This window comes from Habropoda laboriosa, unplaced genomic scaffold (assembly GCF_001263275.1).
Source record: "Habropoda laboriosa isolate 0110345459 unplaced genomic scaffold, ASM126327v1 scaffold193, whole genome shotgun sequence".
Taxonomy (NCBI): Eukaryota; Metazoa; Arthropoda; class Insecta; order Hymenoptera; family Apidae; genus Habropoda; species Habropoda laboriosa.
Window position 1 is genome coordinate 509,056 of NW_017100342.1, and position 17,646 is coordinate 526,701.

Consider the following 17,646-nt stretch of genomic DNA (forward strand, 5'->3'; position numbering starts at 1 on the left):
AAGATCTAAATAGTCACGGAGTGAGGAAGCCAACGGTGCCTTCTAGTAAGTAGACTGTGAGGAGTAGTACGTCAGGTATAGTCGATGGAACAAATATAACGATGTCGTAAAATCGATCAGGCATCAAAGTTTGCACACAGTCCAGCATATGGACAATTGAATCAACAGGTGTCAGAATCAACAGGTGTCAGAATCAATAAATCAACAAAACTGTAAACACTGAAAGAAATAGTAGCGTTTTTGAAATTGTTCTTAAAAATAAATTCTGTTTCACCATACATGCTTATAAAAATAGTAAATGAAAATATAAATTTGTTATTGAAAAATTGACGGAAACGTTAAACAGAGAATTCGCAAGCGTGTTACGTTCTAACATCAAAGTACGCGTGTAACGGAGGATTAAATTTTTTTGGAGGGCTAAATTTCGTTGACGTTTTCGAGAAAAAGAAAAGGTGTCGATATTGTTTTCTACAATACGGGAGTTCCCAGCGTTCCTACGATCGGAACTTCCAGAATGTGATGCAAGTTCGACTAGCTCTGACTCAGTGTATATCGTCACCTTCGCTAACGATACGAAAGTTCAAGATTATGTAAAAATTGTCGAATTGCGTAACTGTTTTAAAAAATTCTCTTACAAATTACGTAAAAGTATTTGACGATTTAGTTCGATTTTGGTGTAAATAAAGCGAAAATAATCTCCGAGCAACCGACAGAAAAATTCAAAGTAACTTGGTACTCGAAAAGGCGCAGTACGTGCTTTTCATTAAGCACGAACGTTATCAACGATCGCAGTTGTTAGAGATATTAAAATTTAAATTAACCGGGCTTCTCGCTGGCGTTCTTTGCACCTTTTGTCAAGCCATGCGCCCCCTATATACGGCGAGTTTTCTTTTTTTTTTCTTCTTCAAGCGTGACCAATGAAATCTAACAACCATTACGTAATTCTACAATCTCTCCTTTCTCGGAAGCTGCCACTGACCATTTTCGTTAGTGTTCGCTTTCTTCACGTGTCCTCGAAAAGATGAGAACTTCGACATGAAAATTTGTCGCGATGCCTTTGCTCTGAGCCGTATTTCTTCCTTCGCTAACTCGTCTATTTTGCTCAATCGAGTGTTCCTAGCTTGAGTAATATTTGAGAAATAAATTTTTTGATCTGAAAAAAGTCTTATTGGTCGCTGAATATCTGATATTTGAATATTAATCAAATTTTTAAAGGTTATGACCAAATTACAAACTCGAATAAAAATTTCTTGCAAAACCCAATTTCGACTTATATTTTCGCAATAAATCACCCTCTTTTTAGTTGCACTACTATTGCTGGGGCACTTTGAGTACTTATGGAAAATTAAGTTTTTTCTCTTAATTGGCAGTCTAGTAAGATTAAAGTAACATTTTTCATAATTGGATTGATCTTTGAATCTGCATAACTAGATGATCCGACACGTAGTACAATTATAATACGTGTATCTTATGTGTAGGTATCGGTTAAGTAACGTGCACTCATTTTTTTCTATTCTAGTGAATGTGAAATGTATATTTTTATTTACCTGTCAGATACTAAACGTAAAATGTGAATACGTTATCAGGATAAAATAATATTTATCATTTTACATTAAATACTTTAAATTAATTTTTACAATTTACATTTTAATTTAATTAAATACTTGAAAGTTATTTCACGTGCACCTCGGTTCCCTTATCTTTTCTATTAATTGCAAAAAATTAAAAAATACAGATTAACATTTAAGTAAATATTGTGGCAAGTAATTTCTAAAGAAAATTCATTTTTTACTTAATAAATTCTACATGTTACATGAATATAGCAAAATTTTATGAAAATTTTTATTGATAAGATTTTTAAAGATTATGATCAAGTTACAGACTCAAATTAATACCTTTTGCAAATCCTACATATACACAGTTCGAACTTATTTTATAATATTTCGGCTGCATTTGCAACTATAATAATATGTAATATTGTGACGTTGAACTAGACTTTGAACACATTTCTATTAAAATTGTGGCATTTAGGTGTATAATAGGCATATAAGATATTCGTAGGAATACTCCAACAAACTTCGTTACGTTTCGATGATACTTCTGGTATTCTTAAATCTCATCTGCGGACGTTGCTTAGAGATTTTTCATATGCTACGATGTAAATTAGCTTTTAGTTACATTTGCTGTTTACCTAGCGCATAATTTCCCATGGCTTTTAACACTATTGTTTAACTTTACGTTTATCTGTACAAGGGAAGCAATTCTATCTGACAACACAATACGCAATTTTCCAACTGTTTCGCATTAAACAAATTGCCATTATCATTGAAGTGATATAATGGAAAAACTCTTTAACAATTATCAACTATTATCATGTTCACACTGTTAGTACCAGGAAAAAAGAAACTCTATTTATTTATGAAAAATGCGTACGTAGTGTTGCACTATTTGTTTTATCATTCGCAGCGTTTTGCATTACAATGCACGCAATGTAATAGTTTCATATTGATGACTACTTACTAATTTATGACTATTTAGTATGCACATGAATTAAAATCATCATCCGCCTCGAATAGTAAAATTTTCAAAAAAACTCCACTGAATAGTAAATGTTTAAAAAAAAAAAATATTTGCTATAAAATACATTCGTTTAGCTTTAACGAAGAATTACGAAAGAGAATTGCAAATTACGATTGAGAATTGCATATACGTAAAAAGGAATTACTAATTTATTATTACTTTATGAAATTTGTAAGTTTGGGAACAAATTTCCTTCTCTTCTCCATTTAATAGCAAGAAAATTATGTACATATAACATGCATTTGCCAGAGTTTAGCCGATCGTGTATAATTTCCTTGGGAATGGTAGAAAGAAGCTAAAGGTAGCGGAATTCGAAAATGACACTTAAGTCGTATATAATCGCGATGGTTTGCAAAAATTGCTTACTCGTCAAGGATCGCTGAACGGAAACTACGTTTGCAACCATTTCTTACGTGATGTAAGGACAACGTTCTCCGAGTAATGATATTTACGATTTATACGCATTCTCAATGATGTCTTCATGTCCATTCAATTGAATGCACGTCTATGCTTCACGACAAACGAAATAATTGTTTCAAAATTGACGATTTATTTTAACGAATATTACGTAAAATTCACGGCAGTTTTACTAAATGCTAAATTTTATAACCCTTTAACCTACAACAACGTTTCAGGCAGAGATTCTGGTCAAGATGTGAGAAAAATAGGTGTATTAGTAAGAAAAATCAATTGTAATCCTAACTTTCGTTTTAATTTGTAAAATTAACGATTCCTAAATGTAATTAACCTGTAACAGATTAGCTTTTGTTACTTGATACAGTACTGAAACATTAAATGGCTGACGCTTGTATGCATAGTCAGAAAAGAAATCATATGTTCAGGGGTTAAACTATATGTAGATGGTTGGTATTAGAGGCAAGTATATAGTTTAATATTGTTGCATATTTGCATACTGAAATCAATTAAAATGAACAACACAGGCGATGAAAAATAAGAAAAACAAAATTATAAAATAAATAGAATAGAGATGCAAAGACTGTGTAATAATTGTGATATTAATTAAATGTAAATATCTCACGATACAAAAAACATACAAATAATATAATAGGTACATATAAGGCTGATAGGAAAATTCACATTAGTATATTCGAATAGTTATAAATATGTTCGAATAATCTTAATTCAGTGATTAAACTTTTTTATAAAGCTTGCATTAATTGCATGCGCGGTTATAAATATATCGCATACATTAACGTTTCACTGCAATATTTTTATGGAGTCTTTTATCACTTTAATTAATCGCTATAAATTCGATCGGTCAGGTAATTTACCTTTCGCTACTTATCGATGCAGTAAACAAATGCGTCAGTGTTCTCGATAGAAAAAGAACTGTTTGTTCACGTCGCTGTAGTCATGTATATAAAATTGCATGCTTTTTGCAGAAAAACGCCAAGTTCTGTCCTATTCGGTGGAATTTTTTTCCATCACCGATATCAATTGTAATAATCAAGTCTTTAATTTTGTCAACCCTTATCCGGATAATTTATTTATGTAACGTAGACGAATATTTAGAGTTTGTTGGAGTATCGTCAATTTTCAAAAATATTCGGAATATCTTGAAAACTTATTTATTGGTTTATATTCAAGATTAAATGAATTAGGTTCCTGAAGAAATAGCTCATAGAGTCTGCCGACGCCTTTAACACTTTTTACCTACAGAGTTCATAGAAAGAATTTTGGATCTCTCAAATACTGTTCTAAATATTTTAAAAAATATGTAGGCGTTATCTTGACCAAATAAGCGCCGAAGAAATATTTTAATATGAATAGGTATAGTATGTATTCACACAAAGTGTAAAAGAATAACGGATCGGCGTCGTGAAAAGTTAGATCGTTTGGCTGCTCGTGAATGAAGTTGAGCAATGAACGTTCTATCTGTCGTTTTCCAATACTTCACTCCAATCATCTTTATCCGGTAGAACTAGAACTACTTTTCTAGGTTTCACAAGGTTTTGAAAAAAAAAAAAAACGAAAAAATCTAACTGTCGTATGCATTCACGATTGTACAAACTCGAAGGACTCGAGCTTGCTTTGCGTTGAATGTTGCCGTAATGAGTTTCCAGGTTAGTATTAGAAAAATATGTGGAAGGTTGTACTGTTGACACACAATATAATAATTGGTAAAACATGCTCGATCCCGTTTTCAGTTTTCTTCCTAAGCCGACGAATCTGGAGCAAATGTTTTTGTTTAACTTAACCTGATAGTGTGGTTTATTTAAAGTTTTCTATTTTAGATCATTTCTTCTATATTGTATCGATATCTTAATAAAATAGCATATCAAAGTTTGAAAATTATTATTTTAGAAGTAATAAATTTCGTTTACACAAATTTTTCATGTATGAAAGATGTATGAATTATAAAGTAAGAAAAGAAAATATACAATTTTACTAATTTCACTGCAAATCTGTTCAACTTGATCTTGTTATAGATTATATAATATTAGATTTTCTTCTCTACTGTTAACTACTTAACTTTATATTTATTTGCAAAAGTAAAGGCAAAGTATATTTAGTTTAAAATCTGGTGCTTCTTTATTCGAGACATCTGTCGAGAAAATACTTCAAATCTGTTCTGTATGCAGAAAATTAAATACGTATTTAACAGAATTTTCTTACGATAAATATGTGAAATTTGGTTGCATCCAGAAAAGTGAAAAAAAAATCCTTCATAAACGGTAATTACAAGTAATTATGTTTCTTAATACAACTGAAACTATTTTATCACTGGACAAAGTATTTTATACGTATATTCAAATATTTCAAGTTCTTTTTAAATGTACAAAGTGAATCGTCTTTCTCGCGTTAAATTAAGTCCTTCCATTGAAGTCTCTAGAAATCATTCCATCTGTTGCACATTTTACTCGAGTGAAAACGATTGGTAACTAAAATTCAATACTGGAATTTATGCAAAGAAAAGTCGTTTATGCTGTTTACAATGACGAGGCAACATAACACAACTGCCCGTAAACTGTAAAGGTTATTCACATTTCTTTTGCTTGTACGAGCTATCATTAATGACAATCTGTGACATAAACAAGTAAAAAACACGTTAATAGGGAAGACGTTCGTGGTATTATAGTTGAACGTCATTATTTTCTCGCCGGATTGTGGTAATCCCCTAAGTGTTTTCAATTTAAATATCGCTGAATTTTAAATGCCTCGAACAAAATAGTATGAGATTTTAAACTGAAGATACGACATCAGTAGCTGCTATAAATTCTTTTCTTTTTCGAACGAGCGTAATTATTTGTTGTAAATCCATCGGTAAAGGCGCAACGCTGCCCGCAATCGGTAGGCAATACGATCAACGCCGTCTAGCACGGTGGAGGCACTCCTGGGGCCCGCGCCCCGATTTTCAATTGTTCTGACAGAGATCAAGTTTTTCCAACGCGCTGCGATGTAATGTAATCTTATACTAAATAATATTACATATTCTTAATATCTTTGCGTATATATTTTCGACAATATCCAGCACCCCAAAATAACATTATTTTTTAAAAAGTTTGAAAAATAAACTTTTTCATACTAACCGAGTCTTCTAAAATAATATACGCTTTCTTTATTCAGCTCTAAAACTTTCATTTAACTTCACACATTTATTAAGAGAAAACTGATCGAAGGTTTTAAGTAAAGTAATTGAAATAGCAATCTTTTGCAAAATTATTTGTAAAAGTTTACCTAATTTTGCAACAATGCGTTCTCTTATATTTTCTGCGAAAAGTATCTATAAACGTTATTTTTCCTCGTGTTACTTTTTCTTTCTTTCAAAAGTTACACGTTGTATAAGAAAGGTTAATTCGATTATTTGCCATATTTGAAATATAGTGTAAAAAGATCTCTTGAATGGGATTTGTGCTAAATAGAATGAAATGATGAAATATATTTTTTTAATTTAAAGTGTGTACTTGAATTTCTCATGCAATTAGATCGCGGAAACGTCAATAATAGTCATGCAGTGTATAATTTCAAAAGTATACCAGTTATATTATATGTCAATCGGTTCTTTATTATCGTTAGTTTCTGTTCGTTTAACATATTAACGTTCCTACACAGTAAATTGTACTTGTAAATAATACGAAACGGAAGAACGCTATTTATATGGATACACGATGCGAACAGTAACCACACAGTCGTCTAACTTTGATATGTCGCTGTCGACTTTGATGTCAGCAGTTTCCCATACAAAAAGTATAATGCAATGAGGAATGTCCTTAAAGTAGCCTTATGTCGCTTCTTGTCAACCTAAGTAGAAATACAGTTACTTTTGCATTGCTAACGGAAGCCACAAATGTAAAAACTTTTCGTTGAAACTGTAATTATACAGGGTGGGCCACGTAAAACAGGTGTAAACAAACATAGGTGAATTAAAAAAAAAAAGACAGAACAAATGGGATTTATAAAAATTCGCCCTTTGAAATCATTGAAATTTCTCATCAAAATTTTCTCGTATCACCATAGCCAGAGAAGATAATTAAATGGCCCACACTGTATTATCAGCATGGATGCACTTTATGTTAGTTTAAATAAAAATGTGTGTGATATTGGGTTATTAACTTTGTTACGAAATTTTTATTTTATCATATGAAGCTATACTGCAAGTTACACACCGGGTGTCCCAATTTTTTTTCGATCAAACTTTGTTGGTACGTTCTATGGGTATAAGTAAGAAAACAATGTGGTATAAACATAGGTTATTTGAAGCTTTCTTGAAAAGTTATAACAAAAATATCGTGACATATTGTTAATGTTTGTTTGTTGGTAAAACTTAAGATACAGTTAAATAAGCAACTCTAATATGCGCCATTGTGCATGCGGCTGACATACAGAGGGTTAATGCCTGTTAATTTTTCGTTTAATCTAAATATAATCATTTCTGTAACCATTCTGACGAAACGTCTTGTTTCAAACATTTCCTGCCATTTATTGCGTTTCTTCGTGGAACTTCGTAATACATCAAAATATAAATAAAACGAAGGTTTCTACTACATATATAGTGTGGAACGTTGTACAGAAAATTATGTAAAAAGTATATGACTCAGAAACGTTTAAAAATAAAAGAATTAAAATAGCCATCGTTTATACTACACTTGGTTCCTATAATGGATGTTCTACAATCTTTAGATCAAACTTGAGAGTTTATTTCTCCAAGTACAAGAGAGAAAATTTACTAAGAAGTCCACATAAATTACGTTTTTTTTCCCCCGGTAGAAGAATAATTTATATCATGCCAACTTTTGGTCTCCTTAGCTTCCTGTAATGAGAATTGCATACACTTATCAAGAAGAAGATTATCCGGTTTGTTGCAGAAGGACGAATTTCTCACAAGCTGTTTCAACTTTGATTTTGTAAATTCTGCTATTCAAGGATATGTTAAAAAGCCCTTTTACAAGGAACCACATACTTATTGATTTATAATTACCATAAAGAATTTCCGACCATGCCCAATGAAATTAAATGCAACCACGTCGGATTTGCATCTTTCAAAGCAATTTGTTTAACAGTATTAAATTAGAAAAGCGTAATGTTCGATTTCTTTATATTTGCACAATAATTAAAAGACAATAGCAAAGTAATTGAACAAATCTCGAATAATATTATTTACTTGGTCAATATTATTTTAACCAACGTTATTCAAGGAACTTTGCTACACACTTGTAGAACATTTCAGGAACAATTAGGAACACATTCGTATATTGTACAAATTAGGACATTAAATCATCTTTATCGCAAGGAAAATGGTAAAATCTTCGCTACACAATCATTAATTCTGTTTTAACCAAGCGAAAGCATATATACGAAATTGTACACTTGTACTCAAATTAATTAACAGAGAAATTTCACGTTTCTACGAACGATGACTCACAAACACTTTACTTACCAATTCTCGTTTAAACATAAACAATTTAATATGCACAAGATTAGGAAACGAACAAGTCTAGAAAGTGTGGAAGCTTTCGAGAGGAATAACGTGCAACGTGTCCGAGGAACTTTTATACAATAAAATCGCTCGTATTTCATTTGTTACATACGCTATCTGCTCCGAATTATTCTACATTTCTTGTGTCGTAAATCTTAACGCAGTACTCTTAGAAAATGTACGTCAACCGCCCAATTAATCCAATTTCAGTGGATCGCTGTCCTGTGGATTTTATTATCAAGCACACGAAAAGTACTAAACTTCATTTTAACGTTTACATGGAAACGGCGCATCGGACGCGTAAGAGAGCTCAACGTAAGAATTTTGTTTCGAGAAACTAATATTTATGATCACTTTCTCAATGTCAGTTGAGTGAAATTTTTTTCCTTCAAACTGAGTTTGTTTTCGACCCTTGACGTTTCCTTTTCCTGGTCCCATTAATCATTAACATTTTCACTTCCGTCAAACATAGAACACTTCTCAACTTTTCACGTAAGTACTTCCGTTACGTTGTTTCTCTGCCGTTCGCATTGGAAAGAGACAATATTTGTTTCCTTACGATTGAAGATAATGCAAAAGTTAAAATTGTCAAATAATATTCTGACATACTGCTTTCAGTTCATATAATGATTGTTTAGCAAAGTGCTTTGAAGTTAACTTTCTTTAACCCTTTACTTAATATCTGTATCAGCGATTTTTAAGCTTTTTTATCTCACGGCACTCACAAGCTAATTATCAAAATTCTACGGCACACCAAAAGAGATATTATATTTTTTCGCCGATCTGACAAGAAAGTTTACATTTCTGACTGATTTATAAAAAGAATAATATTTTTTTCCGTTACTTTTTTAACTTGTTTAGTTAGCACACCGATTGAGAATCTGTGCTCTATACAAATATTAATGTTAACCCGTTCCAAATTAGAGATACATAAAATTTCAATGAATAATAATTATACTGCAAGTGTTAGGTCATCCCATAAGCTTGTGTGGAATTTTATAACTTAGAACAATATTTCCTACAAACCTTTAAATCTAATAAAAAAAAAAAAAACGTAAGTACCTTCTTGTTCCACAACTTCTCCCCTTTTTTTTTTTAAGACCATTATGTCATCGCTATAGAATTTTCATAAAAATATTTTTCGCTTTCGGCACGAACTTACGGGATGACCTAACATTAGATCTTCCTATAAATGTCGTTTTAAAATTCCAGTCTCAGATATATTGACCATTTACCATTTTTCAGACAACATTTTAATCCTATTTCAAAAAAATTCTTATCTCCTGAATGAAAATCCTATTGATCAAGATTTCTGAAGTTTTTACCATTTAAAAAGTTTTCTACTGAACGAAAGAGACGGCAATCCAATGGCCAGGAGAACACGGTAAATATGGTATCAATTCCCAGTTCAATTGTTTAATTTCTTCTATTTTTCGTGCTCATGCTTTATTTGAAAAGTACTCTCACGCTCCGCATCTTCAAACACACCACACAAATTCCCCGAATGTTTTTCCCACAGATGGTAAATTAAACCTACAGAAGGTAAATAAAGAAACAAAATTTTTCTTTTACGTGTACGAACATCGAACCAAGATAAGAAGCGACATTACTCATGGGATGACCTACTATCAACGCCAGACGGTTTTAAAATCTTAAACACGTTCAAACAATTAGCTTATTAGCCGATTATTCGTCTGGACGAAGGTAAAACGCGGCGGTGTTATGAAGTGGGTTGCAAAGTCGCGGGGGGACGATTACTTAATGGCCATTGAAATACGTAATATCGAAGAAGTGACGGAGACGTTCGAGAGGACTAAAAATGTCTGCGGTACACTGGACCATGCCTCTCTTCCAGAGTTTCTCTGAACGGCGGAGAGTGAAAGTGATCTCAAAATTGTCTGAGTGAGCATAGGTGCGTATTTCTCTTGGCTTCGGTGTACTCTTACTTACGTGTTCCGGCTTATACTTTTACAAAACTCACCGGTCCTGTAACGTTTTGCAACTCTCGCGCGGCAAAAATATTTGAGCAGGTGTGGTTTTGTAACCCTGACTGCAGTCTGACGAAAGGGACCGATTATTAATTGAAGTGTACGAAAAGACTTTCGTCGAGTCACCATTCATCCTGTGAATTCAATTTTTCTTTCCCTTTTTAAAGTAACAGATGTTAACCGGTATTTTATTGTCGAGAGATTTAGGTCAGAATTGCATTACACGGTACGGGTTTCTCGATAACCCGATCGAAGAACGTCGTGTGAGGAACATCGTCTACGTGCGCCGGAGCATTATTTCTTTAAGTTTGTCGACATTTGACATTTTCGAACCAAATCGTTTTGGATATACACTTTTATTGTCGTTTTTTAAATTGGATCACGGTCTTTCGTTGAATATTGTTTCCAGTGAATGCAAATTGTATTAGGTCTGTGCAAAAGTCCTCGACAATGTTTATTTAGTTTTTATTGTATTAGATGATGGTGGGTACCTTATCGGTTACGTCACGCATGTTTGTTTTAGCGTTATGCTACATTCCTATCGACAGATACGCTGCTTGTGTTTTATTTTCAAATAATTATTCGTTTCGTTTCGTTTTCTTTTCAAGTGAAATGTGCCTTTGCGAGCGCCGTTTGTGTTTGATTTTGAAATCGGGCACGAACTTTTGCAGTCATCCAATATTTACAATTGTTTGTCGCAAGAATACTAATAATATTATATTAATACTACATTCAGTATAAATACCAACTGGGAAAATTTAAATAAGAAAGAAGCGTACAGTGGCTTTCAGTGCCGTTGATTTACAAGTCATGGAAACTCTTGCATATTTAAATGGTCTTGCTTTTATACTGGAAATGCGTGTAAAATAATAAATTATGTATAAAGGTTTTCTCGTTCCACTATAGCTAGAGAAGATAATTAGGTGGCCTGTTCACGTGGCCCACCCTGTAAAATATTTGTATCGTTAAGGCATATTCAGTTATATACTACTATTACCAAGTCTGGTTAAAATTAGTTTATTATTTGGAAAATATACAGGGTGTTCCATTCAACTGGAAACGGTGGAATATCTCACGAGGGATTGAAGTTGAGAAAAAGATGTTCTTGCAAAAATTATTCGATGCATTAGATTTCTATATTGGATTTTTCTTTTTAGGGGGTTTTAATTAAAGATTGAACTACGATGAAAATATTTACGTTATCAAATAAGTTATGTTTCCGAACTCGAATATTATTGTTTCAAATTACAAATAAATAAATGACTAATGTGAAATGAAAATCTTGAAGAAATTTGAAATTTATTGGCGTTAGTGTTGCTATGGTTAACAGGAATACAAGTAAATGTCGTGTTAAATAAGATGAATAATACGCGCAAAATTGCGGAAAGTCTGCGAAGGAATTAGTTATTAAAGCGTACCCGTAGCAGTTAAGTAACATTAGAAAACAGTTTGTAACGAATATAATAGACGATTACGTTCAGTAATATTTTGCGAAACATAAGCATGCTTGCGGCTACTGATAGGCATGACAAATTATAAAAACGACGCCTTAAGTTGACGTGATGCACGTGGAGAAGATACATAATGAATTACGATAATATAGGATAGTAATGGACAAAATTTCCATGCAAATTTAAATTTCTACTAGACAAACTAGTAACGTTCTTACGTATTAAATTCTAGTTGCATCTCTTAATAAGTAACACAAAATGTATTTTTATCTATATAAAGTTATTTTACGTTTGTTGTGTATTTTCATTACTTGTGTATGTAAAGTAAGTTGTATAGTAATTGTTTAGAAACAGTATCCTGCTGTTTTTGAGGGTCATTCATTGTACTTTAGTGTTTTGTGTATTCCTAATGGACTACCGCATGGCTGGAATTTGCCAGTTGACTTTCCTACGACAGTTTTCCAGCCATACTCTCCTGAATTGAAATGCAGAAACAGAAAGAGTTAGAAGAGCCTAAATTTTTCTTGCAAGAGTATGGATCTATTTGTAAAATCACACGCCACGAAAACCACCTTAAGTTTCAGCAGAATTTTTGCCATAAAATTTTTTAAACACTCTTTGAAAGGAAACGTGAATCAGATTAGAACTATCAGTTAGGAAAACTCAATTAGAACCTGAGGAACGAATAATTAGCGATAGTTGTAGAAACTTTTACAAGTATCACTAATTGCAAGAAGCAATCGGGACTTAGAAAATATTAGCAGCAAACAATTGGAATTGAATATTAGTCGAATCAGTTTTCCTGAGAAATTCTTGGATGGTCCCTCGAGTAATTCAGACGACATTGATTGTGCAATACGCAAGGCCGTGTTAACTGACGAGGATTATGACCCGTCCTAATAGTAATGCAAAATTTTTACTAAAAATATATAATACATAGATAATGTTCCATATGAACACTCTCGTTCGTAAGTATTAAGGCACTTGCTGAATGTGAAGCATAATGAAATCTACTGAATTCTACTGAAATCTATTGAAACCTACTGAACTTTCCTAAAATCTACTGAAATTTGCTGAATTCTATGAAAATTTACTAATATCTGTTGAAATCTTCTGAAACCTTCGAAAATCTACCGAAATCTGCTGTATTCTGTGAAAATCTACTGTATTCCACTAATATCTGTTGAAATCTTCTGAAACCTACGAAAATCTACCGAAATCTGCTGAATTCTGTGAAAATCTACTGTATTCGACTAATATCTATTAAAATCTACCGAAATGTGCCGAATTCTATAAAAATCTACTGTATTCTACTAATATCCATTGAAACCTTCTGAAACCTACGAAAATCTTCTAAAATCTATTTACCAAATATGAAGAAAGTCTCGTTGTCGTTACAAGTGTAATACAAAATTATTCGACACACGAAAGTTATTAGAAAATTATTAATATCCTGAAGAAATAAGTATTCATTCTAGAATCTCGAAGTATGACGAGTACATATGTATGTACATTTTTACTAATATACATATAACGCTAACTTCGTCGAGGAAATGTAATTTGAATCTTGTAATACTTTCTACGCAAACACGAGTGACCTAATATTTCCGAACGGCAATATAAATATATTCGTAAAAGAATGTCTACAGTGATTTGTAAATTTCGACCGATACAGATTACCCTTGGCATCTTGTTTGTAGCACTTCAAATTGCAGTTTCACAACTGTAACGTACACCTGATCGTTTTCCACTCTTTAAAGTAATACGCGAAACACTTGACGGAACAAGTGATCCAAATTGGACAGGAATTTAGAATATGTTTAAACACAGTTGCTAAGCTGAAGCGGAATGTGTTTTCTTCTAACGATTCGAACCAGGTGATTTACCTTGCTACTTTCAAAGAAATTTACATTGTTACCCGTTAATATCCAATACACTTGGGCATGCTCAGAATAAGCCAAGATCATTGACATGTAAATATAATTATAAATTCCAGACGTAAATACCATGCAATTAATCTAACGAGAAACGCAAATAATCTTCCGAAGAAATGTACAGACAAATGTGTATAATTTACACTGTCTAAATTTACATGGGAAAAATGCTGAAAGATTCTGAAATAAATATGTTTCCTGTCTTTTTTCGACGTTCATTTTATATTCACCTTGTATTCTTAATCATCTATCTCTTTATTAATAATATTATAGAGAAAAAAAACAGTTTGCATTTTTATTTCCTTAGCATTTTTTGGATCGTTGACAGTATCTAAGATTAAATTTAAATGAATACCAATAGAAATCACTAGAACCAGTCATTAATAACCTTCTTTTTTTTTCTCGAGTGAGTACTATTATATATTCGCATGCAGATCTTATCATCCCTATTGGAATAATTTTGGGAATATTCATGAGTGTGTTAAAATAAGTTCTTAGTAAGACACAATTATTAAATGCTGTTAAAAGCGGAAAAAATTGTAAAAAATTAACATAGATTCTCTCGTCATTTTGTATAATTAACTCTTGTAGTTAGAAACCCATTTCGAACGACATTGCAAAATTGTATTGCTTAAACCAGGATTCCGCCGTTCAAGAAGTAAGATTACGTTACAAAAACGAGCAGGTATTCCAACAAGTACAAGATCGAAACCTACATTCTTGTAAGTCATTAAACCTTCATGCTTCACTATTGCAAATATGGTGTCTTTTCGTTACATGAAATGCTCAATATCAAGTTAGCACCTTGAATCTTACTTTAAATCAAAAATTTTGTACTAAATGTTTTTATGATATCTTATGCATATTGTATACACTGTATAATATATTCCAACATATAGTGTATATAATATATGTATTAAAGATATCATAAAAACATTATTTAGTAATCAATTTTTTATTTAAATTGGTATTCCAGGTGTTAACTTTTTATATTCCGATATATTGGAATATATTGAATACTAATAGTTGTTATTCATCTGTTTTATCAACGTTAATAGTAAATAATTTTTTATCTGAGGTGTTTATTTATATAATAAATAATAAACAATTCCACCATACTGTGAAGCGACAAGAGCAGAGAAGACACCAGAAATTAGCTCCAAATGACTAACAATATTGAAGAAATATTTGAAACAGAAGACAACCTCAAGAAAGTAGTGGAACTTATTCGTAGAATTAAACCTTTATTGTGAAATATATTAAGTTGGTGTAAATGAGATATCGTTTTTTCAACAACTGAAATTGGAGGGTTGATAGGTACCATATATTAAATTTTGTCCGGCCATAAATTTTTATACACAATAATCGAGAAGAAACAGTAGGAACATTCATAATACAATTGTTTGCACATTATCTGTTGTGACAAATAATCGGGATATGCCTGTAATTTCTTCACATAAGCGTAAATTTGCAAAAACTGCTGAAAATCTAACTTCAGCATTTGAAGAAGGTTATGTAAATGTTAGGTTGCTTCAACGTTGGTGTGTAAAAATTCAAGATTGTTCAAGACTTTTCATTGGAAATGAGCCAAGAGGAAGGCCAGACAGGGTCGTCAATAACAACGTTCTAAGAAAAATTATTCAAAACAGTCCACAGTAAAGAATATGAAATTTTGCCAACAGACTATCATTCCTTCAAACACCTGAACAATTCTTTTTGACAAATAAATTATTCCAAAATGATTGTGCAAATGATTTCGATTAAATGCATTATTTTTCGAAGAAGCACAATGTATCCAAACTTTCATACGCACCAATCTACCAGAATAATCGCCAGCTGTACCCTCTAATAACCAAGATATCGAGGTGACCTTAAATTATATTAAAAAAAGAAAAGAAAAATCATTTCCCCATCATCAGAGCACATGACGAAATAAGAAACACGTCCTCTATGAAAGGTGCATCCTCTACGAAGAGACGCTATGCCAGCTTGAAAACGCAATCCAATAAAACGAAGTACAACTCAAACGCATTTAACACAATTTGCAGAAACGGCTGTCTGTCACGTTGCATTCGCAAGAAGAAAAATGCAGGACAGATGTCAATCGAACAATAGCTCACCGAGGAATAGTATCCAGTGATAGAGGTCGGGGTGCAGTAGGCTAGTAGAACAGGTAACAGAGGGAACAGAACAGGTTGCCCTACTGTCGCATGTTACGTATCATCCTGATTATGTTGGGCTATCGTCAACACATTTTACAGTTATGAATACCAGTACCGCCGGTCCTTGCACATGCCATTACCGCTCGAGAGGGAGGCCGTTCTCTTTAGAACTTTTCAGTCGAATCAAGGGAAACTCCCGGCAACAGCCGCGGCCTATCGAGCCGGTATGGAAAGTTTGAAAAAGTAGAAAGGTTTCAGTGAACTTGAAGGAATGTTTCAACTTGCTACCTGTTGACGACGTTGGTCTCTTGCACAGTTACTCGATTGGTTCTCTTTAATAACACTTTGCTAGTGAGGAATTTTTCTGCTGCTATGTGATTTGCAAAAACTATATTTGGAATTTCCGATTGTAGGAAATATCTTAAACGCGTGATTTTATCATTTATAAATGGTTACGGTTTTATCGTGGTTTAGCGATTTTCTTGTCGAGACATTTTTGCAAGGATTGTAACCGTGATAAAACGAAGAAAAATGGCAGTTTCAAGTTCATTCAGGAGACGTTACACGGTGAGCTCGTTCGTTCAATGAACACTTAAGTTGAAACAGGGCAATAAACGCATTCTCCGTGATGGAGAAAACAAGAGCTTCTTATGATAATTCCAGTTTCTCTGGTGGACTTAAGAATTTCTTCCTGATTTCGAGGTGGAAACAAGGAAACTCTCTACTGTGTTATATATTATTTACTCCTTTAAAGGAAACGCATTATAAGGTTCGAACCAAGAGTTTTCTTGAAAATTCCCACGACAATGTTTGCTATAATTTTTTAATTATTTTTAAATTATTACGTAAATGGTATCGAAGGGAAATTTTAAGATAACATCCACATTACAATTACGATAAACTGTTAATTATTATTGGTATTAATAAAATAAATTGGAATAGAAAAAAATTACTTGAATGAAATAAAAAATAAAAAGAATTACGCGAATATTCATTATAATTATAATATGTGAGTTCAGAGTGGTATTTGCAGAAAGTTATATCACGTGGCTATTACTATCGTAATAACAAATAGCACAGTGTCTGCTTTTTTTTTAATTGCGACATTGTATGACATAATGTTTTTAATTCACTACCATCATCTCTCTAATCTGTCTCGAGTTTCTCCCGATATATGCCATTTAAGGTGAAATAATTTATTGCAAGTTGGAAAATCTTCCTGGAATCATGATAAGCAAGTAGTTCTTCGTTAAAACTCATTTCTATCTTATTTGTTATTTATCTATTAGTTAACGAATGCAGTTAACTATTAAACATTTCTGACAATTTAATATAATAATTTGCTTATTTTTTTAAATATCCTGTTAAATGTTTTTGTAATTTAATAATTTATTATGAATGCACAATTTACAATTTTAACAATTGTTTAGAATTTTAAAAGAAACTACGGAAATGGCAACACTACAAAGAGGGAAGTCTATAAAAATTATGATGAAAATCATGTAAAAACTATCACTGTCAGTTTTAAATTCATAATTATACACATCATAATTATAACAATCTCAAAGAAATATTTTTCATAAGGAATCACAT

The 17,646-nt window shown here is 32.3% G+C and overlaps 1 protein-coding gene across 1 annotated transcript in view; it reads right to left on the minus strand.

Moving 5' to 3' along the window:
* LOC108574515 (scavenger receptor class B member 1) overlaps window positions 1–17,646 on the minus strand; it is a 31,604-nt gene that overhangs the window by 13,080 nt on the left and 878 nt on the right. The gene's annotated exons all lie outside the window — the stretch shown is intronic.